The sequence below is a fragment of the Crotalus tigris genome, unplaced genomic scaffold, assembly GCF_016545835.1.
Source record: "Crotalus tigris isolate CLP2741 ecotype Arizona unplaced genomic scaffold, ASM1654583v1 scf7180000018371.15429387391:27106975, whole genome shotgun sequence".
Classification (NCBI taxonomy): Eukaryota; Metazoa; Chordata; class Lepidosauria; order Squamata; family Viperidae; genus Crotalus; species Crotalus tigris.
This window is the reverse complement of record NW_024096970.1, coordinates 3,615,620-3,641,297: the sequence shown is the minus strand read 5'-3', so window position 1 is coordinate 3,641,297 and position 25,678 is coordinate 3,615,620.

Here is a 25,678-nt window from a genome sequence, read left to right as displayed (position 1 = left end):
AAATGGAATGAAAGAATGTTACAAAAACCTATTCAACTCGTGCGCATTCAAAAACAAATTTAAGTCCATGGAAGCATTTTTGAAGTTGTTTTAATTAGAAATGGAAATGGAAATATCTCAAACCGATGAATCTACATATGACTGAAGACCATGGACAGCATTTCAAAAGCAATGAGATTCTTTTTCACCCATGTTATGATAAAAGAATTGGATGAAAAGTTTTAATATAATCCTGTTTGCTTACTTCTATACCAGTGGTTCTCAACCTTTCTAATGCCGTGACCCCATAATACAGCTCCCCATGTTGTGGTGACCCCAGGGGCGTGGCCACCGAGTGGGTGTGGCTACCAAATGGGCGTGGCCTCCGAATGGGCTTGGCTACTGGGTGGGCGTGGCTACTGAGTGGGCGTGGCCGCCAAGTGGCTGCCGCGGGTCCCATCGCCGCAGCAGATGCACAGCTGCCCTTCCTCTTCCTTGACGCACTCTTTTGCCTGCCCCAGTGACTCCCTCCCCTTTCTGGAGTCCAGGCATACCCTCCGGAGCCCCGGTGTTTACCGACTGCAGGAAGCGCAGGGTGCCCACGTAATCCTGCTCGGTTGAGGATACAGAGGCGAAGACGCAGCTGGCGGTCCGTATCCTTTGCCGGTTCCAAAGGGAGAGCTCTGGTGCCGGGGGCCACTGCCCCCGCTGCCACTGCCACCGACGGCTCAGATACCGACTGCACTTCCATGGCTCCTGCCTGCCTCAGCTTCCAGATCATCCTGACCCCACTTTCCTCACTCCGTGGCCGGCTTTAGGCGCCCTCCATCCCCGAGGCGCATGCCAAACGCACCACAAGGATCAAGTCTCTCGAGCTCGACCTACCAGCAGGAGCACCGCGCTGGGACATGGCGAGGAGGCGGCGTTGGCGGCTAGGAGCAGAGCACAAACAGCACTGAATGGAGAGAAGTGTTTCTCTCCATTCAGCGCTGTTTGCGCTCTGCTCCTCATAGCCGCCGCCGCCTCACCATGTTCCAGCGCGGCGCTCCTGCTGGTAGGTCGAGCTCGAGAGACTCGATCCTTGTGGTGCGTTTGGCGTGCGCCTCGGGGATGAAGGGCGCCTAAAGCCGAGCGGGGAGTGGAGCGTGTGCCAGCAGGAGCGCCGCGCTGGGACATGGCGAGGAGGCGGCATCGGTGGCTACGAGGAGCAGAGTGCAAACAGCCCTGAATGGACAGAAGCGAGTGGTGAGTGGAGTGCGCGAAGGGACTTGACCAGGGCAGCGGACAGAGTCGGCTCCGGAGGCGGAGGTGGCACTCAGAAGTGAGGGAGGGGGTGGTGGCGAGACGAGCCCAAAACAGTAGTCTGGAGAGCGCAGCAGGCGACGAGGGGAGAGGCCGGAACAAAGAGAGAAGCGGCTGGGCAGCAGGAAAAATGAGGGGATTTCTACGATACAATAAAAAAAAAAAACCTTGCCTTGGCACAATGGGAAATAGTGAGAAATTGATGCACAAAAGTAATTTGGGGCTCATGTTGCTTTGCGATCCTTGACGCTTAGAGAGATAAGTATGCAAGGATTTTTGATTCATTTATTTAACTTTAACAAAACGAACTACAAACTTAAACTCCACTGAAATAATTAGAGAGTACCCGTATACGCCGGAAAATACAGTACAAATATTCCTCTGCCAAGCGGAGGAAGCTCAGCGGCAGGCCAGAGAGGAAACTTACTGTTTTTAGTTGTTTTCTCTCTTGCTTTCCGCTGCTTGCTCTCTCTCGCTTGTCCTCTGTATTGCTTTCCTCCACGTGCTCCGAAACTGAAACTTCCTAACTTTAAATAGAAAAAAGCTGCGCATGCGCAAGGAGGAGGGAGGCAGGAACGGCACTTTCTATATAGCCAAATAAGGAACTAGAACAGTTAGAAAAGGGAAAAAAAATGGCGGACAGCGGGGTTTGGCGACCCCCGTGAAATGGTCGATCGACCCCAAATGGGGTCGCGACCCATAGGTTGAGAACCGCTGTTCTATACGTTGGCAGCAGCATTATACTACTTACAGTGATTATTATTGAGGTGATATAGAAACATTTGTAATAAATAAAATGATGCTCCTGGACAATTCAGGAATTGGTAGCATCCACGTAGGCTACTGGCCACCATAATACTGCATTTTTTTTCAAGCCTCTTCTGATATGGTACACTGAATTTCAGCTAAGCTTAAATATAGTTTTGCATATGTTCTTCAACATGTTTTTTCCATCTAATCCGTGTGATACATAAATTGTGATTGAAGTTTTATTGAGTTATATGCACTCACAAAAATTATTTAATAAATCATGGTTGGTCAGCCATTGCTTAATGTGATCCATTAATTCAGTCAAAGGAAATGGTAAACAGGAGCAGAAGAAAGACTTAAGCATCACGTCAATGGTTGTGTTTGTTAACTGAATCATAGTTTACCTAATTTTCTGAACAATAAAGTAACCATACTGGCTGGATTCACACAACACACTGAGCCACAAGCTAGCTAATCTCATTTTAGTCTAATATGTTCTGCAGATGGAACCATTCACTGAATTAACCTGTATTTTCTTGTCTTGAGAATTTGATAAATTAAATAATGTTACTGTTCTAAATAAAGAAATATCACAAAATGTCAACCAGGTCTAATTTGACCAGGAAAAGAAAGAATAAAATATGAAATGTCAGTCTGTGTTACACAGGTTGATAAAACAGCCTAACATTGATATTACAATCCTTTGAAGACTGAAGGCAGCTATAATTTAGTTCTTATTCACATTTTATTTGTTCTATTCTGAGGAATTAAGTGGAGAAACTAGAAAGTCCTCTTTTTCTAATCTTTTTTCATGTACATTATGTATGTGAGACCTCTGGACAACAAAGTATCCAAAATATAGTTTTCATTGAATTTTAGAGGCCCAATAAGCTTCTAAAATAAAGTTCCATTCCTCACAACCTGAAAACAGATGAGCTGTTCATGGAATTAATTTCAAGAATCACCAACTACAGGAATAAAAATTACAGTTTGTGCTATCACTTCACAAGATTGTGCTGTCAGGTACCAGATTTGATATGAAACAGAAGTGAAGCAAATACAATAAAAAGCATGTTCTCTCAATTTGTATTAAACATTTCTGTTACAACATAAAAAGAGTGCCAAATTCAAAGATAACTGATATTCAGAAAAGTAGAGTAAATTTGCAATAATTAGTAACAAAAATGTAGTTATTAAAATCTTACAATGAATAATGTTCTTTTTAATTAATATTTCAGAAGGTTCTGGAAGGATTTACTGTCCCAGACTGTAATTTCCATTAAAAAATACCAAGGGAGATTAAATACTGAGAACCAAGAGGATGTAGCCTAACATGGCAAAACTGGTGTATAATGTAATAATTGCTGCTGCTGTAAAATACCTCTGATATTAGTGATCAGCTTTAGCACTCCCGGCAGCTGAGCTCTCAGAGTTTAGCACCAGCATTCCTAATTTTTTCAGCCTTTTCTCTCCAAGATGGTGGAGGTAAAAATTGCAATTAAGATCACCTAGGTCCAAATTCCTAATCATGCCCTCCCAGTTAACCTTAAGGAAGAAAATTAGGCTATTCCACATAAAAGAATACAAGTTTATTGCATGGCATTCATAAGAATGGCTACAATTCCTATGGTCCATGGTTTTTCTTTTGACCGATATTGTGGATAGTTCAAATCACTTCTCTTTCCGCATCTTACACTATTATATGTGCTCCCTCATTTTGTTCAGCAAAAGAACACAAAGATTCCAATATCCTTTTCTTTGGTAAATAGTTAACAGGCAGCAAAACTGCAATTTCACATCTGTCTAAGAAAAGGAAAGCCTCCGAAGTACAAAGGTTGGGGTCATGTGTTATCCTAAATTACAATTTATTTATCCCAGACTTTTTAAACACGCTTCAGTGGCCTGGTTCATACATGACACGTGGCACATCATTTAATGTTGTGGGGGGGAGGAAATGAATCTACATTGCTTTAAATTGTTGAACATCAGGTCTGGCAAGAGAGGCACGGTGTGGATCCTATCTAATAAAAAATGTCATCTGATGGGACCTAGGGACCTTTTTTGCTGCAACACCTGCCTTTTAGAACATTCTCCACCTCTTCCCCCATCATGAGATGAGCCCCAACACCGTGGGGCCTTCGAGGAAGCTCTTAAGACATGGTTTTGTCATCATCATGCCTGGTGCTTTGGTAGTGGTAGAGAGACTGCTGATTAGTTGCTTTGTTAGTAATGTGTTGTACTCTCCCACAAATAAGTCATATTGTTTTAATTCACTTTTAGTTATTTTAATGACTTTTATTTTGTTCGTATTTTTAATTGTTAAATTATTTAATTAAGCCAACCTGCTATTATTCAGATGAGTATAAATTGAATAAATAAATAAGTAGCTATATCATTTCATTCCACTAAGTCATTTCTTCCATGGTGAAGAATTGAGCACGGATTACTTGGTGTGCTATCTGTCTGTCTGTCTATCTAATTTGTTTTTCACCCACTCTAGGGGCCAGAAAGCCTGCCTGCACTGCACTCTGCACCAGTTGAAGCTTCCAAATGCTCTTCAAGGGTAGCCCCATGTAGAGTGCATTGTAGTAGCCCAAGCGTGAGCTAACCAGGACTTGAATGACTGAGTGCAGGGACTTCTGATCCTGGAAAGGCCACACGTAATCTGAAATTGTGCAAAGGCTCTCCAGGCTGCGACTTCGAGTAGGAGTCACAAATAAAGGAGTTGCAGACAGAGTCTGTCTGGCATAGTGCCATCCCATCCAGAGTTAAAGATGTCAAAATCCCGGATCTTGAAGCTCCATGCACCCATAGCCATTCAGTCTTGCCAGGGTTCAGCTGAAGCCAATTGTCCCTCATCCAGGCCTCCACAGCTTCCAGGCACCACAAGAATGCAGTGATAGCATCACTTGGATCACCAAGAGATATAATAGAGATATTTTCTGTCTCTATTTGGCTGTTGTTACATTATATTGTGGAACTGTTCATGCTACAATGTGATTTTTCAGGGCCTCTGGAACTTTCTGCCCTTTTTTTTTTGATATTTAGATCTCAACATAGATCCCAGAAATTCTTGCTTCTTGTTCATGTTTCTGTTTCTCTGTGTTTTTGCCTCCTGTTTATCCTGTTTTTTTCCAGTTAAATGTCGACATTTGTTAATACTTATTAAATAAACCTCATGCTATATTTTTGCTAGATGTATTGAATGGCGTGTGTGATGGTGCCAGGAATGTGCTGGGTACAAACTAAAAGAGTTTTCAGCAAAGTGTTGAAAATACTGGTTGTGTGGTAGAGCTTTACTGAGCAGAACCCTTGTCTGTGAACATTGGAGAGTTAATCAAGGAATTTTACTTTTACCTTCCATACTTTAAAGACAATAACATTTCAGGTATCTGATCAAACCCCCACTGTTTTAGTCTCAAAACAATTCTAAGATGCAAATAATGCGATTTTGTGTCTACTCAAAAGTAGTAAATTCTACTAAATTTAGTTATGCCTACTCACCAAGATCTGCTTGAGGCAGGATAATTGGGGTAGAAGAGTCTGTTCCCCCCCCCCGCAATTGACATTTGTTGGATTTTGACCTCCCCCCCCCCATTCTTAAGCTATTCAAACCCATAAAGTTTGTTTGTTTATGGCTTAGCTTTATCGGTGAACTCTCTGCACTGTAGTTCACTCAACAAGCCACAATTAATAAATGGTGATTGAGCTCAATGTATCAAACAGATTTTTTACTTTGGAGAAGATGTTGATGTTTTCTGATGGAAAAGGAGAACAAACTGGTGACTTTGTGAAACGGGAGGGGAAAGAAACCAGGACCGTATGCTGTTGTTTCCACGCCACAATAAAAAGAGCAATGTGCCTAAAACATAAAAACAGTACAAAATCATGAAATAGTAAAGAGACAAGGAAGAAAAGATCAAATGTCGGAAATTGGGAAAAGCAATGTTTTCCTGTTTTAGTGTACTGTAAGTGAATAGGAATGAAACCATTCTTCAAATAACAGTATTGAACTGAGTACAGAGATGTCCTGATGTTCACAGCAAGAAAAATATACAGAAATGGCTCAAACTTCCCCTGCTATTGCCCAAATAAACCCTGATGCGTGACATGGAACTATGTTATAAAAACTAGAGACCTTGTGTTGTTTCCATGAATGTATGTCTACAGTGAAATGGCATAAAATTCTGCTCTTACAGTAATTATGAGTCACAAAATCATCACTATTGTTTCCCCTACAAAATTTTTCCCCTTCAAAAATTGAGATAATTACTTGAACCTGGTCCCTAAGATCGGCCAACGAGGGGACCAAATTTTAAAGCCACCCGATAAAAACTGCCATAGATACCGCAAGTTACAAAGCTTCAGAAATTGACTCACTCTTGTTTTACTGTCAGGCATTCCATAATTCTGAGGAGGTCCAAGGGACACTAGTGATGTATTTCATGCTGACTTGTATGGATTTTAGTTTAAATATGCCTTTAGATATCTAAGGAACAGTTCAAAACTGCTTAGCCTAGAACGTTTTAATCCCTTCCCCTCAGCATCAGTCCCCAATACAGTGTATTCTTAACTAACCTGTACATTTTGTTCAGTGAGATGTACCAGGGAATAAACCAGAACAGTGCTATTGTTTCCCTTCATATTCTACAAGCACAATTTGTATGATTGCACAATACTATCAGGCACATCTCCTATGTAATCAATTTTAGCTTCTCTTTTTCTGGCTTTCTGCAGCTTCTGTCAACATGAGACAACCTTAATTTTAATGCTAAACTGCAGGAATGTATTTTTATTTTGGTGATTGAATATTATCAATTTCTTTTAAAGCAACAGCCACAGCAACAATGCCTCATTTAAAAATAAATAAGGTTCTTGCATATATGTTGCCTTCTCTTTATTAAAAACAGAGCTAGAATATAACTGCCAGCTGTTAAGGTTCAGGATAAATAAATTAATATGCTAATTTTAAATATGTGTAGTGGAGAAACTTTTAAGCTATGTTATTTCATCATTATTTTAACGTCATATATTAAAATTATAGTGTTTTATGATGGATTTTGTTAGTTCAGTATTTCATTTAGTGATTTAAATGTGTTGCAAGCTATTCTGGGAAAACATAGTTTTGAAAAGCAGCATGCCCATTTAAAATTAAATGGAATGGAATAATACTATCCACAATCATCTATTTTCCAAAGAAGAATTTGCTATAGTTTCCCTAAGAAAAAGACAAATCAGCAGTAAGACCACTTTCAAAATTCTTTTCTTTGTGTATTTATGATCATGTGTAAAATGTCTTAGGTAAAATGACTCATGAAGGAAATGTGTGCTTAAAGAATTATTATTATAATTGTTATTATGTTTGACTATTTTGCATCTTGTTATATTGCTAAGACACCCCCCCCCCAAAAAAAACAAACCAAGTATTTATGCTACGATAGACCACAGGTAAATTCCTTGTAAACCGTTATGTCTTGCATGTTCATTCTTCATGGAAACAGCAAATGACATTTATAAGATAGGAATATATGGCCTGCCAGAGACAAAGAGAAGGGCAACCTCTAAATGAGAAAATGGCTTGCAAAACGCATTTCCCTGGTTTTTCCATTTAGTGAACTTTTGATAATCATTGCATCAATTAGGCTTAATCAAATATTATTGGCATAAACACTGCTGTCTCCTAAAGTTATTTCACTTCTGTGCCTTCAGTGTTATCCTTGATAATGGCATGAAATTGTAAGCTCTTTCAGCTCAGTAAGAAGGGCAAGGATGAGATAAAAGATAATTACAGTTGATAAATCCAGAAAATACTGTACATTTGAATTCATCTGGTATTTATTGGTGGCCAAAGGTACAGATTAATAAAGTCTCCTGGAACCCTAAGAAATGCAGTTTTATCCTTTCCCTCCTTCTCTCACACTGTATTTGAAGTGCATTTTGTATTTTGAAGAAAATTATGATTTATGAAATGGATCCATTTGACAGGGTATTTGGGGAAAATCCTGCACCAGAATTAAAAGGTTATTGCAGAGAAACAGTGGTAAAATCACACTGGTTGAATCCACTGCAGGAAGATGTTCTGGTTTTGCCATTGCAAATTTCAGATATACGGTATATGGTGTGATTTTTTTTTTTTGGCTGATTTTTCACAGATCCAACCCAGAATACAATTATACCATAGTCAATTGCCTTGATTATGATCATCATTTTGACCACTGAAGACCAAAAGGACCTAGGGGATGCTTTCAGGGACTCTCTCCTTCCCCTTATTGGAATTTCAGCTTTTTTCGCTTATCATTTTCACCACCACCACCGTCAAAACATTTTAGGCTCTGCTCCAGAAAAGGCCCAGTCATGCTTGCCTCCCCAAAAACATTTGATGCATTAAAACAGATACCTGATATTTTAAGTAAAACCCAACTTCAGAGAGCTAACAATGTAAAGAAAATTAATAAGTCACCGTTTATAACACATACACATACATTACAGTCGTTTTCCTTCCCTCCCCCCCTTTCCCCTCCCCTTTTCTTTGTAATTACGATGCTTAACCTGCCTCTATTTTCTGTCGCGTGATTGATGCTTTAATGCATTTGATATTTTTTGCTTTTGTTATTTTAAATTGGCATGTCTTTCTTGACTATAGCTCAAAAGGTAAAAAGGTAAAGGTTTCCCCTGTCTAGTCATGTCTGACCCTAGGGGACGGTCGCTCCATTTCTTGGCTGAGGGAACCAGCGTTATCTGAAGACACTTCCGTGGTCATGTGGTCAACATGACTATACACTGAGGCGCACGAAATGCTGTTGCCTTCCCACTGAAGTACCTATTTATCTACTTGCATTTGCATGCTTTTGAACTGCTAGGTGAGTGGGAGCTGGGGCAAGTAATGGGAACTCACCCTGTCACATGGCGCTCGAGACTCAAACTCAGATTGTCAGCTTTACAACTGACTAGCTCTGCACCTTTAACCACTGAACCATCATGCCCCCTTAGTTTAAAATAAACATTTACATTTTGTTTTTGCTTGCTTAAAAATATATAGGAGAAAACAGTAAACGGAATACTTACAACTAACTTTACCCCACCCCTCTGAACTGTTCAGGACACACATTGACTGGTGGGCTCCACTGCTGGCAAGGCTGTTTACTTGTGTAGACAATGCTGGCCATATCCTTGAAGGATGGGGATGCTCCGTTATAGTTCCCATACATAAAATATGAGGCAAAGAAGACCGTAAAAATTACAGGCCTATAAGCTTTATTGATCTAACAGGTAAGATGTATGCAAACATCTCTTGAGAAAAATCAAGGATTGAGTGATTGAGAAAAATATAAGGTATTAGTGGAAGAACAGACCTGGACATTCCACAGTAGGTCTGTTTTGTTCCACACCAACTTATTACTAAATATGCAATAGATGGTAATAGTAAATACCTGTTTACATCTTCCATAATTCTGAGCACAGCATTTTAACTTGATAAATAGAGAGATCTTATGGAAGAAAGTGGCCAAACTAAATATGGAACCCAGTTCTGGTAAAGACTCTCTGTACCAGCATTTCTCAACCTAGCAACTTTAAGATGGATAGACTTCAACTCATCTTGGGCCCAATGTTGTTTATCCTTTATGGCAGTGTTTCCCAAACTTGACAATTTTAAGGCATGAGGACTTCAATTCCCAGAATTCCACAGCCAGCAACGCTGGCTGTGGAATTCTGGGAGTTGAAGTCCACATGCCTTAAAATTGTCAAGTTTGGGAAACACTGCTTTACAGCAATGACATCTCTACTCTACTGATGTTCACATGCCAAAGCGCTTTATATATGGTGGCATATATATAAGTAGATCTGAGAAGACTCGGGGGAAATGCTTTTTTTCAGTTCTAATTATTTGAAAATTAATAAAACCTAAGTCCAAAGTGATGTTTTTTGGAAAATGATGGGTCAAATACAGCTAGCACTTGAATGGGAAGTCTGTAGAACAGTGCCTTTGTCATATTTAGGTGTCATTTTTTTACAGATACAAAGGCTGGGGCTAACTACGTCAGATGAAAGTTCAATAAAGGCCACAGCAAGTTCTAAAATGCTAACTAAATACCCAGTTATAACCATCCAAGCATTCTCCCCCCCCCCCAATTATAAAGGTCCACAAGGCAAAAATCACATAAGCACTAATTTATGGTGTAGAGTTGTGGGGCCTATCAAAGACTCGCCTACTTGAACAAAATCAAGCACACTTTTTAAGTTTTATTTTGGGGACCAACAGGAATATGCCGAAGTAGGCCACCATTCCATTTATTGTCTAACAGTAATCAAAATCTTTGATGATTCCCCCAATGGAAGCTGACAGACTACTAAAAATTAGGTTTGGAGAACAGATGGGGACACTTCAACACACCACTTGGATGCATCAAAGTCTCCAAATCATCTCACAGCTCACAGCTCGGCTTCTCAATGCAGCTTGGCTTCTCAATCTACTCTCAGCTGGACATCAGGCCAAGGCAATATTCAAATGAAGAGTTTTGGACATTAACATCCAAACCAATATTGAGTCACTTGCAAACATCAGATTGTTGAAATAGTTAGCCAAGTATAAAATGTATTTTCAAACAGAAAAATACCTGGCAATGTGTTACCATAAATTCCCATTAGATAGCCTTTACCAAAGCAAGATTTGAGAAGCTAGATTCTATGGTTAAATATAGATGATTCCATTAAGTGCCATATTATGAGAGAACATGTGTTTATCGACCACCAAAGACAGAAATAACTGAATTATGTGCTCCAGAAAGAACTCCATATTTATCAACAGTACTTGACAGAACCCTATATTGAGACCATAACACAAGATTGTCTTAGTCCCATCATTATAAACATTCTACATCTGATTTTTGCTGTTCATTTTTTTGAACAAACACATATTAACATTCCTTCTATGTAGTATCTGGGAGATTTTTTAAAAAGTATCTAGTGGGATCTATAATGAAAACTTCTGAATCAATCAGATTTTGTCAGTCCTGAACAGAGCAGTTTCTCATTATTAGAAGAATGAAAACTAAATGATCTAGTATAAGATTCTAGAGGTTAAGAGAGGAACAGGGCACAAACACATATGGGCTATTTTATCTTACACTATGTTATCTCATTCTTTTATCTTTATTTTATCTTACCTTTATTTTATTTTACTGTATCTTATTTTATTGTAGCTTACTGTGGTTGACACCCATTGTTTTGATGTGATCAATTGACTAATAAATGAAGTTATATTACAACTTCTATAGTCATTATTCTCCCAAGAAAAGAATACCTGATTCCAGTTCTAAAAGTCTGGGCTTTTAAAGGAATTTGCTTTTATTATTTTACTGCTGGTTTTTGTGCAATGAATAATTTCATTCCATTTTGTATTATTCACTTGCTATTTTAGTTTTGTTTAAATATTATTTCCATTGAAACTTGTAAACAAGAAGATAAAAATAACAAACTAATATATAAAATAAGGAACAAAAAATATAAAAGAAAGAGTGAAGAGTGAAGAAAACAAAGAAAAATAGAAAAGAAAGAAAAAAGATATAAAGAAGTGGTTTCTGATATTCTTCGTAGCAGTTAGTATACAAATATTTTAACCTGTCTAAAGTTACATCATATTACTCTTCTATCATCTCTCCTATTAAATCAATAAAACAACAAATCAAAAATTTGGGTTTTTTCTTTTTTTATTTTTATGCCAAAAGTCCATAAATAGATTCCAATTACCAATTAATGTATTTAACTAAAGAACTCAATTTATCCTTTTCGGTAAGACTTGTCACTTTCACCAACCATTCCTCCATAATGGATAGTATCAAATCTATTTCTGTGCATATAGTAAAAAGCTAAAGATTTATACGAACTAAAGAGAAACGAGAGAACATAGTACAATAACTTCACCTCAGTTATATATTGAAATAATCTTCCATGGTTTTTTTTTTTTTTACTTTTTATCTGTTAATCCTAAAAAGAAAAGTTCTGGTTTCATTGAATATTGATTAATCTTTAAAATCCTCTACATCAAAGTATGTATTTGAATCCATCTTTTTTAGCTTTGTTTATATGTCATCAACCATAACAGAAAGTCCTTTCCCCCCTTCACATTCTAGATATTTTAAATATTCTAAATTTTATTTGGCATCATGCAGCAACAATATATCATTTTATAAAAATTCTGTTTGAGATCATACAATGTAAATTTCACCCCTTTTAACCACATATTTTCCTATTGATCCATGTATATATTATAACCAAAATTCTTAGCTCACTTTGTGATATAATAGCTGCTACTTTTGTTGTATCTGATATTATTTCAAATGCAATCTGTGCACTTGATACACAGAGGTTACCATAATATTTGAGTAGCAGAATTAAGTATATAACATATTTGCAGCACATGTACTTGCTCAAAACAAGATCCACTGAATTTAATGGGATTCATGCTTACTGGTATGGGATCACAGTTTTAACTAAAAGGCACACATGTTTGAGATAATCAGGAGAAAATACTATTAAACAAACATGTTTTTATCATTTTATTTAAGATAAATGACATACATTATGCACTATGGGAAACAAAACAGATAACAGATAAATTCACCAGTTTTTATTCTATTATATTGATCATTAAAAAAGAAAAAAGTAACATAACCATGATCCAGCAAGGAAAAAAAAAAGCATTGATAGCATCAGTTATATCCCAGGAAATCTAAATCTCTGTCATTCATAATAAGAATAACAGACTTTTGTATTCACAACTTTGAGGAGTGATTCCATTTTGCTCTTGTTCAAAATAGGATGATTAATCTGTCAGTATGAAGTGACAGGTGATTGACATTTTTACAGCCAATAGTAATGTCCACTTTGATTTCTAGTTCAAAAGCCATCAACGGGAATTATGGGAATAGATCTAGACAATGAATGCAGCCAACAGTGGTCACCACCTATTCAGACAATAAACTCTAAACTGTAATCCCTTATTTTGAGTCAACAGGTTTCTGTGATAGGGGCAATGGGTAACCCTTCCACCACCTTTTCCATGGATCCCAATCTTCTGCTCAGGTCATGGCACCAAGGTTGAAAAGACATGGAATAGGACAAGTCACCATAACCAATGCGCCACGGCCAACTCGTCACAGGACAACTCACCATGGGTCAATTCAACAATTCAATTTAATTATTTAAAATATATTTTTTTAATTTTCTCATTCACATTTCATTTTGTCCCTCCTTCTGCATCCTTTCTTTAATGATCTACCATTATTCTATCATTTCGTTGATATTATGTAACCTTTGTCCTGCGGTGAGTTGTCCCATGATGAGTTGGCCTTGGCAAGTTGGCTGGTGAGTTGGTTGCGACTAAATGGACATGGCGAGTTGTCCTAGACCTGAAAAAATAGGTCTGCTGGGTGGGTCTTCCTATTGTTCTGGCTCAGGGGTAGTTAACCTTGGCTCTTTTATGACTCGTGGACTTCAACTCCCAGAATTCCTGAGCCAGCACAGCTAGCTCAGGAATTCTGGGAGGTGAAGTTCACGAGTCATAAAAAAGCCAAGGTTGACTACCCCTGTTTTAGCTTGAAAAGGAAGAAAGACTCAAAATCAAGGGGGGAAAAAAATTGAATGGGAGGAACTCAGCTATGGATTTGCCATGTCCTACTTGGGAGGATGAGATGTAGGTTGAATGATGGTTCAGTCAATTTGAGCAAACAGAGGAGAAGCCGATTCCAAAGGCATCTTTCCCGGCTTGTGTGCAGAATGAAGATGGGTATGCCATTGTCTGTGACCCAAGCACTTGCCCCTGATGCCAATTTGACATTGCCTTTTTCCTTCCTGGAACTGGGGGCAATTGGAAGGGGGAGGAAAGGATGGTGAAGAGATTGATTTTGTTAGGTAGCAGGAAGAAACTGATACTATCTCTGTGGTCAAGACTTCTTAGTTGGAAATAAGTACGTCAGAGGCAGATGGCAACCACACCCAAAGGATGGGTTGGGCTGCATCGTGTCAGGCAGCACACCTACACCCACACTACCTTTTTCATTAATGTTCTGGAATGTGGTTCTGGTTTGGTCACACTCCAGCCTCTTTATTCCTCACCGGTATTGCTAGGGCCTAATAAATTAGCAATTTTACCAGATCTGTCACAATGGCGTCAGATATCTTCAAGTTGTTTTCAATTCTACTGAATTAATTCCTCAAAGAATTACCAGATTCATGGATTAAATACAGGCCTTTTCTTCTGCCAACCCTAAAGAACAGATTGAAGAGTATTTCTACACAGCCACTCGTATTCCTCAGATATTTAGCAGCAGTTTTGTAATACTATGCTGGTATCTTCACTGCTATTTTCTAGCCAGCCAGTGGGTCTCCAACTGGCCAGTGCACAATGGGGAAAAAAATTGACACACACACACACACACACACACAGAGAGAGACACACACCACCACCACCACCACCACCACTTTTATTCATCTCTTTCCTCATGGTTTTTTTTTTTAATAGGAAGCACAAAAGGAAGGGATCTTGAGCTATGTAGAAGTGAGTATGTAGCAAAGATGCCCCTTAATCCAAGTAGGAAGGATAGAAGGATGATGGCTAGATGCCACATTGCCTTGACTATAAGAGGGAGGAAGAAAATCCCAGGAGCTGGATGAAAGGACGCCGAAAGAATTTCCACTAATTAAAATGCTAAACTCTACAACAACCTTTGCAAAACTGTCTTTGCGGCATTCAATTGGAGCAGGAGCTGAGCCAGCAGTTAATTTAAATGGCTCAGTTTCTTAAGCCTTGGTAAGCCCGATGGTACAGTTGGGACAGAAGGACACAGCTCCAATCTCGTCAGCGCAGTGCTTCTATGTGCAAGGAGCCTATTTTTACACCACCCTCTATAAATATAGGTCTTGTTTGTGCTTTCTGAAAATTACCTAGCTCTTCTACCGAATAGAATAGAACGGATGACATTTCCGAACCTTACATAGACCATTTGCAGATTTTGATTCCAAAATCAGGTTACGGGGTTCCTCCTGTCTTTTACCATTTTCATTAAATGAACAGTAGAGAAGTTGGAAAGAACAAGAGGAAGGAAGAAAAATAATTCTTGTCTGTGTACAAGATAATTGTTTCCATATGCTTACACACACGTGCCTACGTGCATGTCTACAGCATTTACATTTACCCAGAAGTAAAGTAATTGGAGAAAAAGACAAGACTGATAGATTACTTCATGAATAACTAGGGGGGGGAAGCATCATTATATAGATTCTTTGTGTAGGAGAAGCAATGAGAAGCTACATTTATTCAAACAGGTGTGTCACCAAATGAAAATGAAGCACGTAGCTAAGATTGGGCAGGTGATATACAGAGTCCTCAGTTTTCTTTCATTCCCGAACAAGTCACTGTCATAATCCTAAAGACGCAGAGATAGGGGGCAGCAGGTAATCTCTTTTGTACCAGCTTCTAAGGTCATATAAGGACAGGGAAGGCTTTGGAAAGAAAAGGAAAATCAATAATGGTTCTTGAAGGTTTGAGGAAGGTATGTCCAGCGACAGATAACCGGTGTGCCTGCATGATGTGTTTGGGTGTGTTATGTGTCTAGTGACGTTTTGACTCCAAACCTTCAGAAGACAATTGGCCTGGTGAGAAGGGATCCCTTCCTTCCTCTTTTGCACGAGAGCCTGGGGGCCACACGCAAGGAGTCCTTGCTCTCCCAGCAAGTCCAAACACTGCAAAGACAAGTGGCCTCTTGGCAAGGCAAGCTTGCAACAGGAGATTTGCTGACGAGGCACTATTTAAAAGATTACGGTGAAAGAAGAGTGAGAGGAGAAGGAGGAAAAATGAAGTTAAAAGCTTGGAGGAAAACGTAAGAAATCTGGAATGAGCAGAATGAAGTCTTTTGAGCCCAGTTTGTCCTAACATCTACTGTGTGAAATAGTCACTAATTGGTGTAAGAATAGCCTTTTCTGGATAATTTTTTTCACATGCCCTGCCTGGCTGTTTTATTTACAGTGTAGAGCTGTTAAGATTCTATTTGTATATATTTACCACAATTTCTTTTAAGGATTCTGTATACTCACACAGATTTATTTGCACAGAGAAGAAATGTGTGCTTAGCTATATATCACCTATGATGCCAGGATTAATATGGAGCATTCCAAGACCGCATGGCAAAATTCTGGTAGGACAAAAAGAAGAAACAATGAGCAACAGTTACCGCTCTCCCTGCTTTTTTCAGTTGTCTTTCATTAAATCCCATTGTGAACAATAGATGGGAGTGAACGTGGGCCAATCAGCAGCATAGAGATCAGGGCATTGGTGAAATGAGCTCTTTTTCAGAGAAAAGTCCAGTTTGGCGCTGAGGTAGCTATAAAGGATCCACTGCAAGACGGGTAGGAGACCCGAAATCCAATCCTGCTTCTTTTCTATTGGGGGACAACTTTCATGGTCCAGCATTCCATTAAATGGGACGTTGTAGGGACTGAAGTAACTCTATTCTGTTGCTGCTCTCATGAGCAAGCGAGAAAGTAACTGAGACCAGACTTTTACAAAGATTCTGCAAATATAAAATTGACCCTGAGCTCCAGGATAGAAGGAGATCATTTAATTCAACCGCTTGCCCTGTTGCACAGGAAACCACTCCTAAAGCATGCCCAACAGACATTTAAATATCTCCAGTAACTCACCATCTCCTGAGGCAGTATGTTCCATTGGTGATCACCTCCCACTCTTAGGAATTTTTTCCTTACTGTCCAACTGAAATCTGAGTCTTTGGGAATTATGCTGTATTGCACTTTCAACACCCTCCTAGACCTAGATCACCTTCTATGGACCTCTGGACTATTATGCTTTGTTCACATGGTCTTCTTTCACTGGAAAAGCTTGTTTCCTTACAGAGGTATTGAAACAAAACCAACTGCTTTGAACAAAAATAATTGTGTATAGGCTGGAGCACAAGATCCTAACAACTATTCATCTTCGATACAACCACAACATGTTTACATTGGATTTTCAGGACTTACCAAACCAACTTTTAGTTTAGTGTGTTTTCTGAATGCATTCCATGTAGTTAGTTTCCCTTTGCTGTCATGTACAAACTGGCCCCCTCCAACAGAGCTATTCAAGCATGGCTCTGCTAACCTATGGATACATGTGTAAACACAGCCTCCTTTTCTTTCTTAGATCAATGTATGAGTGCATGGGAGAGGGAGCAAAGGCACTTGTGGAGAGAATTGATTATACCCGTGACCTGTCATCATTGTGCAATAATGAAATGATGTAATTGGCACCAGTCATCTCATATGACACAGCTGAGACAAATTAAGTGAATATATATGATATCATGATGTGCATGTCATCACTTTGATGTTGTGATGGCCTCTCATGGATACCACTGGAAATGGGCTCTTGGCCAAGCTGGCTGGGGATGATGGGCACTCTGGACAACATATGGAGAACAGATTGGATTGAGACATGTACATTAATCACTATGCTATTTTGATATAAAGAAATCAAGCACTTACCTGAAGTCAGTGATCCTGAGTTTATTATTTAATTAGCAGAAGCCACACCAGCTTGAAGACTTCCATATCATTTCTACTGGCAACTCATGTTTAAGGCTCATAACTGAGATTCAGTAATTTGTTGTGTTTGTTCAGTGATTCATGTTGCTCCATTCAGCCTCAAGCATCCTTTGGAACTTGATCTTTCTATTTGATCTTTAGAATAATAGCACCTAGACTTACATACCACTCCATAGTGCTTTACAGCCCTCTCTGAGCAATTTACAATCTCAGCAAATTGCCCCAAGAATCTGGGTCCTCATTTTACTGACTTCAGAAGGATGGAAGGCTGAGTCAACCTTGAGCCCCATCAGGATCGAACTTCAGGCTGTGAGCAGAGGGTGCCTGCAATACTGCATTCTAACTACTGTGCTACCAAGGCTCCTTAGGATTAGTTGTGTTGTTCTCGTCTACTTGGCTTTCGTTCATTCTCTTCCATAGATACCAGAATCTGGCTCTGGCAAAAAGAGCAGCTGTTCACAAGGTGGAAATTCAAAGCCAACTCAGAGAGCTTGTGATCACTGATTTCTGTTTGCAGTTGATAGCCAGAGTTTCTCTGGATAGAGATATCAGTTTGGTCAGCAAACAAAAATCACCCAGCTGCAAGACAAAATGGCTATTCAACTACTGTGTTTTCCCCAAAATAAGACCCGGTCTTATTATTATTTTGCTTCCAAAAGAGGCACCAGGTCTTTTCCACTCACTTCTGGCATCGACAGCCCTGCTTAGCCGGCCCATTTCTTCTGGGGCCAAAGGAGCAGCTTCATTCTGCAGCTTAGAATGGAGCTCCGACCTGCATTTCACAGTCAAAGGCCTTTCCAGAAGGCCACTACAGCCAAGAACCAAGCTATGGATTCAATCCATGTCAGTTCTCTGCTGTGGAGGACTAGCAGAACTGAGCTATGGATTGAATCCATAGCTTGGTTCTCGGCTGCAATGGCTTTCTGGAAAGGCCTCTAACTGCAAAATGCAGGCCTGGGGAAGCTGTAGAAGAAGTGGGCTGGTGAGGAGAGGCCTGGCTGCAAGGTAAGTGGATGCAGGTCGCGTGGGGTAGCTCCACCCCCTCACCCCCATCCTAGCTTGATTTTTAGGAGTACGCCTCACCCCAAAACTAGGGCTTATTTTTGGGGTAGGGCTTATATTGGGCCCACCCCCAAAAATCAAGTTAGGGCTTATTTTCAGGTTAGGCCTTACTTTCGAGAAAATACGGTATGGAAAGGAAGGGAAAGAAACACTATCCTCATCATATAGGTATACAAAAGGCTTGCATCTTCACGTTGAAAAAAGAGCAATCCAAATGTTTCAGGAGGTTTTAACAAGTATGGAATATAGAATCTTATCTTTGTATGTTGTGCCTTGGATGAGAGTGCAGAAGAATTGAATAACAAGAGACTTATCAAGCTATGGTTATTTGAGTGCCTGTTGAGTTTCTTGTCAATGGGGCAGACATTAATGCTGTTGTCATACACGGATGTGTCCTACTAAGAGTCAGAACACCAATGACTACCATTTTTCCCAGTTATCCACTAAATTAAGAGAGATTATTGTAATCAAATCACCAAGGCATTTTCTAGCTTTTACCAGAAAATATGCACAGATTATTATTAACTTTTGCTAGATCTGAAATCACTGAAGCCCAAGGTCTTTGTCTAGAACAAGGGTGTCAAATTCAATTTCACGGAAGGCCGCATCAGCATTGTGGTTGCCCTTAGAGGCCTGGGTGGGTGTGGCGAGGGTGGGTGCAGCCTACTGGGTGGGTGTGGATGGAGTGGGTGTGGCCTACTGGGTGGGCATGGCCAGCTCTACATCGTTCGTGTCAAGGGTGCCTGTGGGGGCCTGGGCAGGAGTGGAACAGATCTGAGGGTCTCTGGCAGAAGGGGGTGGGACCAGGGCAAGTGCCAAGGCATGGTCCATTTCTTCATTCCTCACAAAGGGTGACACCTCCCGAGCATGCACCCAGGGGGCGGGGCCGACACAGCAGGGGCTGGTTCCTTGCTGTTTCCAGACAGCCTTGTGGAGCTAAGACTGAATGCGTTTCAGCATAGATGGCCACCACAAAATTGTACATTGGCTCCTGGCCGGCCTGGGTCAGGGCCAAGGCAGCAGGAGCCGTTCCCTCACTGTTTCCAGGATGGCTTCGCGGGCCACATGAAACCAGTTCGTGGGCCGCATCTGGCCCTCAGGCCTTGTGTTTGACATGTCTGGTCTAGAACATCTCCAGTTTTTCCCACGCCCCATTTTTTGTGAGATGACATGCAATTATTTCATTAATTCTCATTTCAGTCCCAATTGAATGAATAACTTCTTTATCACAGCTCTGGGCCTTGATGATATGAAATGTTTGAAGGTGACGTCTAGATTATGGTGCTCTCAGTTCACAGGATAGATAGCTGAAGATACATGCTGTGGAAGAACCTGTCAGGGTTACATTTTCTCTTTGTTGGTGTTAATTCATTTTGCTGCTGACATTGCATCAATATAAAACATACAGAAGTGTGCGCTAGTGTTTCCTGTTTTCAAATGTCCATCAAGGTGAGTTATTAATGACAAAATTAATAAGCAAATAGAAGAAGGTCAAACCAAACTATTTTGGAAGGAATTAATCTTGATCCTCAGCAATTAGATTGACCTGACTGCTTTTTTTTAAAAGTGATGCAGCCTAATCACTTCAAGTAGATCTCAGGAATAATTATTCGTTTTTATGCACAGTAAAGAAGATAAGAAAGTTTTGGATTTTTTCCCCATTTTTGCATGAAATAAAAGTACAGAATTTTAAGCTTGGACAACTGAGTTAATGAACTTGCTAAGTTAAAATCTTTGGGCTGAAATATTTTTTGTCATTGACATCTCTGCGTAACAACCTGATTGACAAACCTAATTACACTGGAATGTCTAGATTTAAATCACATTAGTTCCATTGACGTAAATGGGTGTAAAACTGGCTTCTGTCCAAGCATTGTGGTGTAACTAGTTTTTGTACTATAACTGGGATAATCTGAAATCAAAATATGCAGGCTTAAATTGCTTATGGATTTAACTCTGGCCCTTGTCCAAAATACATGTAACAAAATAATTTTTCAGAAGTTTGCTGGCGGTTATGAAGATTAAATCAGCTCCAAGACTCACATTCTCTGTGTCGCAGCCTCTTTCTTCGAACATAACGTGGCAATAAGGAAATACAGGGGGCTAAACATGCACAAAAGATTAGCATTGTTACTTGCAGATAGACAAGTCAAAGTCCTCAAGTGAACTCATGAATCACCAAACCACAAGGCTATAGCTGACAGAGTTCATCTTTAGAAAACCGAGGGGCCAACTTGCCATCAATGCCAACCTCTTGGGATGCCTCAAAGGCACATATATGTGATATTTATTGGTTATCCCTCATGGAGAATAAAAAAAACTTAAGCACAAAATCATAGAGGAAATGGTTAAGTAACTTTGGTGCATGCCTGAAATATGACCTGCACCAGAATTATATAAAGGTTTATGAACGCTGAATGGAAATTTAATTCCCTTTATTCACTTGAAACATAATATTCCTTGAACTGTATAAAATAAACACACTGGGAGTGAGGTGAAAAATGTGGTAAATTACTAACTTCTGAGCTTTCTTTTATTAATTTGATATGGAAAACATTGATTTGCGTTTCAAATATCAGAAACTTCAGAAATATAAGGCTGGAGTTTAACAAAAATATTTTTTGTTTTGATAATTATGTATTGATATTATACAACAGTTTCATAATTTATTATAGTAATTGAGATAGACCAAGCTCAAGCCTATGGTCTTAAATATTGCTATAAAAATGTGTAGTAATTAGGGATTCAATTCTTGCTTGGATTATTTTAATCCAAGAAAAGTAATTCCAAGGCATTTTTCATCATTTTTGAATGTAAATACAGACATTTTTAAATTTCAGCTAAAAATTGACATAGATGGTTAAAAATCCCACTTTATAGAGAACCATAAATGTTATAAATATAAATATAACTGTTAATATTGTTGTAAATATTACTTATTTAGAGGTCTGCTTAGACTAATACCTTTAATTTTATGCAGATTGGTAAAATATTAGGATTTTTTGGGAAGTGTACAGTAGCAAATTATTTACACAATGATTGCTTGAATGTTATTAGTCAAAGAGGAACTTTTACATTCAACTTAAAAACTGCAGGTGGGTCTTTTAATTAAGTACAAAAATCAAGTAGAAGTATTAATATTTTAGTCAGCTGATTCCTAATCAGCTTTTTTATACCATTTGACTTATTGCAAGAGAAATTTGGATTGCATAAAATTGCAAAATGACAGGATATTTAATTAGAATATTTCTTCATTTCACAATTTGATCCAAATGCAGCAACTATCTTTGGAACTCCTAAATTACTATCAACATTGAAATGTGTTTTGACTTATTCTAAACATTTCAAAAGAAACAAGAGTATTGCTAAGGTGAATATTTGTTATTTGCAAGAACTTTGAAATAAAGAATGGTTCTTTCCCATATTAACAAATCAATGGTGAAAGGTTTTAATATTTTCTTATTGTCGTAGCTTATGCCTTATCATTTGAAGATGGGATTGACTCAATAAAGATGATTTTTCATGTTTTCTAGATATCTCATGAAATGTTTGAAAGGAGTGGCTGTCAATTTTATTCTGCTGGAAGGAAATACACGTTTCATATGGGCTGGTCCCACTATTTCCTCATTGTGATGTAATATTCCCCCCTTTTTTAAATACAGTATTTCATAGATCAGTACTGTTAAAAATTGTAGATATATTTTTTAATTAAATAACCAGCATTTCTAATTTTCACAATATGTAGAATGAAGGATTTATCAAGCAGGAGAAGCAGAAACAAAGATTTCTTTTCTGCATTGGAAAAATACCACAGCCCAAAATTTACAGATTTGGACAGGGCTTTTTTTCTAAAAAAAAAAAAAAGGTGCTGGAACTCACACACGTCATACAACCCACCTTGCCTACCCTACAAGGTTCCATCCAAAAAAGGTGCCGGAACTCTGTTCTGGGTGTTCTATGAGAAAAAAAGCCCTGGATTTGAATTACCTCTTGGCTTATTAATGGGTTTTCTATTGATGTAATTGAAAGATGGAGCATTATTATTTTGTTCAAGCTTTAGTGATGTGTTAAAAATTGCCCAAATGACTTCTTTTGTGTAATTTGTTCTCAGTTTTGTCTTTTTTGCCTTCCTTCCTTCCTTCTGTCCTTCCTTTCTTCCTTCCTTCCTTCCTCCCTCATATGAAAGCAATAAAACAAATTAAAAATACCTTGCCTATAAATTGAAGAGGAAATTTTATTATTGTGGATGCTACCTCAAATACTACATTTATTAAGTGGCAAATTAGATCCAATACAGTTTTACTAGTAGATCAATGGGAGGAATTCTACATGGATACAAGTAACCTGTGTGAAGTGGCAGACATGTGCTTATTATATGATTCAGAAATGCACTGGTAGGCAGACAAACCTGGGAAGAAATAGAAGTTAATTTTTTACTACAAAAGATGGTATGCTATTGGGTTCACCATCATAGCAGACAAGAAGACCTCACCCCTTTTTGTACATTTTTCAAGGGGGATGATTAATGAGCACTATTTGCAATGTCAAGGGCTTACTTAGATGAATCCACCTTGTAGTTGACAGTAGTTATTTCATCCAGAGTGGAGAATTTGTGTCACACAATATTACCTTAGATGTCATATGAGGATTTTCCTTGATAGACAAGCAAAAATTTTGTTCTGGTCTGTGATATCCCTTATGCAGATTGACTGACAGTCTGCACAGGGTCAACTTGAATTAAGCATCAGTTTTTGCCACTGGAAGAAGCCATACAAGCATTTACCTTCAACGAAGCAGAACCAAATTTGGATCCTATCAGCTGGCCAAGAATGTCATAATATGGCAGCATATATTACTATGTGAGTCTATGGCTCTGATGTTACTCTGACTGGATTCTGACATTTCTAATTCAACCATGATATGTTGTATAAGCCACAATCAGGTGATTTCTGTATGAAATCCTAAATCATCAGTTATGATTTACAGATCACAATTGGGTTTAAACAATTCTTTGAGCTAAATTAAGCCAATTACATCATCACACAATGTATAACTGTTGTTAAGTGCTTGTATTAATGACTTACTTAAATAGAAATATTTTTGTTGCATTTTTAACTTTACCATGCTTCATGTTATCCATCTGTAAAATGGTCAAATACTTGTAGATTTCATCCCAATGGCTCCTGATGGTTTGAAAATTTGGCAATTCAATTCCATTATTGTTTTTGATTTTATCCTGCTTTATTGCTACTGTAGCATATTTCTCCAGACCAAAATTCATTGCTATATCTGTGCTAAAAATTCTTCCGGTATTAGTCAGTGATTGGATTTTGATTTCTGATTTTCTATAAAGGTTCAGATTATTCATATGAAGCAAATGTGAAATTTTGTTAGCATTTTTGGCTGTTTGGAAGCCAAGATTTGTTTTCTTCCAAATCATTGAAAGTGGGATCATGGCAATAACATTTAGTAAGATAGATAATGAGTCACCTGGAAGATGACTCTTTTGCTTTTTTGGACACTACTTTCAATATTGTCAGTTGTCTTCTTTCTTCTGGTAATCCTACATATGTCATAATTTTCTCTTTTAATTCTTCTTGTCAGGGGCTCAGTTCACAGGTTATTTCAGTGCTGGCATGTACTGGCTCTGTTATAACTTCTAAATTATAGTTTCTGTAGGTCATATCAGCTTTTTCCTTTATATTTGCAATTGTTATCCAAGTTTCTTCTACTACTGTTTTAAGGGCTTCCATTTTTCACTATTTTTCACTATCACTTCACTAGTTTCATTATTTTTCTGAATTTCTCCCAGTTCTGCATCCCTGAATATTTTATTTCTGATAATGAATTTGAGTCTGGATAAATTCTTTTCCAATGTTCAAACATTCACTTCAAGCATGCTCGCTTTGATGGATCCAATTCATAATAACAGACCATAACGGCGCAATTTTCAAACAGAGCATCCTTTTGTCTTGTTTGTGGTGGTTGTTCTTCCAGTAATCCTATAAGGCTAGTCCCTGGCTGCCCAACCATAGCTCCTGGATCCCATTGGCCATTTATAGAAGATGCTCAGGAATATAACATCTGCCACTCTCCTTGTTGACCCGGGTGATCACCAATCCAGGATTTTTTTCAATGTTTTCTCACTATATTAAATGGTTGATCGATACCCTTAATCTGGCTCCTCTGCTAAGACCTGTCTGGTTTGGATGACCTTTGTGATAAAATATACTAACATCAGCAGAGCTCTTGACTTCATTAGGGAACCACAACCTTCCCTCCACTATTAATGCACAAGTGCAGGTAGCTATCACTCCAGTGGTGGGATTCAGCCAGTTTGCACCAGTTTGGTAGAACCGGTAGCTAAATTTTGTTGAGTTCAGAGAACCGGCTGAACCCATGCTGCTTCTGGAAGTCTGTTCTAGGCCTCGGAGGCCTGGAGGAGCTCTCCCAGGCTTAGAATGGCCACCGGAAGTGCGTTGATGTCACTTCCGGAAGTCGGTTCTAGGCCTCGGAGGCCCAGGCCTGCATCCATGCAGAGAACTGAATGTTCAGGTATTTGAATCCCACACTGTACCAATCTCTAGGTAGAAATTTACAGAAAATTCAGGTTAGCCTATTCTTTTCCTCTCCCTCCTTAGTTGGGCCTGCAGCAGAGGGAGGAGAAGACAAGCAGGTCCCCTGCCTGTTTGAGAATATATGGAAGATAGAACACACAGAGTGTTTCTATGTTGCTTTAGTTTTTTTCAGAACACTTTATACTTTTGTTTATGTATATGAGTAACAACTTTGGAAATTGAAATAATAATCATAGAACTAGAGCAATAAAGCTGAAAATTGTAAACACCAGATGATGTAAGATTTGGATCAGGTCCCACACTTCATGTTCTTAAATATTTATGCCATCTTATTCAAATATTAGGGCAGTGGTTCTCAACCTTTTTAATGCCGCAACCCCAACCGGTCGTAAGTCGAGGACTACCCAACTGGT